The sequence below is a fragment of the Oryx dammah genome, unplaced genomic scaffold (assembly GCF_014754425.2).
Source record: "Oryx dammah isolate SB20612 unplaced genomic scaffold, SCBI_Odam_1.1 HiC_scaffold_1, whole genome shotgun sequence".
Lineage (NCBI taxonomy): Eukaryota > Metazoa > Chordata > Mammalia > Artiodactyla > Bovidae > Oryx > Oryx dammah.
The window spans coordinates 79443704-79446208 of record NW_024070185.1 but is presented as its reverse complement, the minus strand read 5'-3'; the positions used below and the strand labels follow the sequence as shown (position 1 = coordinate 79446208).

At 45.7% G+C, this 2505-nt stretch overlaps 1 protein-coding gene across 1 annotated transcript in view; it reads right to left on the bottom strand.

The window, feature by feature from the left end:
- Window positions 1–341, bottom strand: part of CTSL (cathepsin L) — a 5821-nt gene extending 5480 nt beyond the window's left edge. The window contains exon 1 of the mRNA XM_040245088.1: window positions 223–341. The gene's annotated coding sequence lies outside the window, so the exon portion shown is untranslated. The remainder of the gene's footprint in view (window positions 1–222) is intronic.
- Between the last annotated feature and the right edge of the window lie 2164 nt (window positions 342–2505).

The window sequence follows — 2505 nt, the reverse complement described above, 5'->3', positions numbered from 1 at the left end:
GGCGGGCCCAGCCCAGGGGCGGGCCCAGCGAACTCCCTCCGCTGACAGAGTAGGTAGACGTGGTGCCGACAAACGCTCTGCAGTCCAGCTAGCGGAGGTCATACTGCCTTGTCAAACCGGCGCTTCCTGGAACCCCTCCCCAAGCCCTCAACCCCCAAGGGTGCAGTCGCGCTGCTAGCCGGAGTGACCCCGCCGCGCCATGTCCCAGCCCGTGGCGCTCACCTGTGGCGAGGGCTACCGCACAAGCGCAACCGGCAGCTCGGGATCCCGGGGCGTCCGAAGTTGGGTTGTGGGCGCCAAGACCTCCTATTTAAGGCTCCGGGACTGCGCTCGGCAGGCCCCGCCCCCCGCTAGCACGCCCCGCGATTGGCTGAGCCTCATATAGGCGGGGCCCCTTTGCTGAGACTCCCGGCGCTTGACAAGGCTGGTCCCAAACTGTCCAGGTGCCAGCCTCAGTGGACCCCACGGCAGCGAGCTGGGCAGAACTGAGGAGGGCGGCCGGCGCCTCCCTGGGGACCCGGATCAACGAATTACATCGAATTCGTGCGCTTGGTCGGTGGTTCACTAAAAGAGGCTTGCAGGGGGTCCCAAGTGGATTTTTAGCGTAACCTTGTGCCTCCTTCCCTAGGGTTTTGTTTTGAATTGTTTAAATTTTAAGTTCTAATCCTAGAGTTCTTGCTGAGAGTCTTCAGGAGGACTGAGAATTGTCTCAGAGTCCAGGAAAGTGAAAGTGAAGTCGCTCAGTCATGTCCGACTGTTTGCGACCCCAGGGACTGTAGCCTATCAGGCTCCTCTGTCCATGGGATTTTCCAGGCAAGAGTGCTGGAGTGGATTGCCATTTCCTTCTCCAGGGGCTCCCGCTTATTCCACAGCGAAGGTGGGGCAGGCTGGAGGAATGCAAAGCTCGCAAGCCGACCTCCAGGGTTAAGGGTGGTACAAACTGGGTTTGAGGAGTGCAATCGCAGTTCTGAGAGAACGTGGCGCCCTGGTCACTGCCCAAATCTCAGGAAGGCAAAGGGCTGGGAGGGCCTCCAGAGAAGAGATGGTATTTTGTAATACCCTTCTCCTGTCTTCCCCAGTTAGGGGTTCTTCTTGTCTCTCAAGGTTTCCTCAAAACCAACAGAAACGAGCTGTTTACAGAAAATTTTAGTTTAAGAAAAAAGGGAAAATGGCAGGTAGTAACTGCTTTAACTCTCCCGCTCTTCTTCCTTAGTATCTAGGTCCTTTACTCGAGATTTAAGAAATTTAAGATTTAAGGAAAGATGAAAAACTGGAAATAGAACTGCCATATGACCCAGCAATCCCACTGCGGGGCATACACACCGAGGAAACCAGAATGGAAAGAAACACGTGTACCCCAATGTTCATCACAGCACTGTTTATAATAGCCAGGACATGGAAGCAACCTAGATGTCCATCAGCAGATGAATAGATAAGAAAGCTGTGGTACATATACACAATGGAGTACTACTCAGCCATTAAAAAGGATACATTTGAATCAGTTCTAATAAGGTGGATGAAACTGGAGCCTATTATACAGAGTGAAGTAAGCCAGAAAGAAAAACACCAATACAGTATACTAACGCATATATATGGAATTTAGAAAGATGGTAATGATAACCCTCTATGCGAGACAGGAAAAGAGACACAGATGTATAGAACAGTCTTTTGGACTCTGTGGGAGAGGGCGAGGGCGGGATGATATGGGAGAATGGCATTGAAACATACATTAATATCATATGTGAAATGAATCGGCAGTCCAAGTTCGATGCATGATACAGGATGCTTGGGGCTGGTGCACTGGGATGACCCAGAGGGATAGTATGGGGAGGGAGTGGTAGGGGGTTCAGAATGGGGAACAGGTGTACACCCGTGGTGGATTCACGTTGATGTATGGCAAAACCAATACAATATTGTAAAGTAATTAGCCTCCAATTAAAATAAATAAATTTATATTAAAAAAATAAACAGGTCTTGAGAACAACAACAACAAAAGATTTAAGGAAAGAAATTTAAGATTTAAGAAAAGGTCCTTTTCTGGAGATTTAAGAATTGTGACTTTTACTTCAGTGATTTCTACTTTAATTTATATTGAATGTCAGGATTGAAATGACAGCAAAATGTTTTAAATGGAGGAAAATAGGTTTATATGTTAAATACTAATTTACATAACTAAGAACTTAGGGAACACAAGTCAAACATTGTACATGTTTGTCCTTTACTACATAAAAACATATTTATTATAGAAAATCCCTTTTAGAAAAAAATGATAATTACCTCATGTCCAGTCCCACATTACTTTTTTTCTGCACATATTTTGAATCGTTTAAATTAAAATGTAGTCATGATTCACTGGATTTCTGAACTAATTTGTACTTAAGATTAAGTTGATAAGCATCTTAGAAGCACAATCAGACATGTAATTTTACTATGTTATATCTACATAACATAAAAAATGTTTATTTAAGTGTACAGTTCTGTGGCATTAAGTACATTCACAATGTT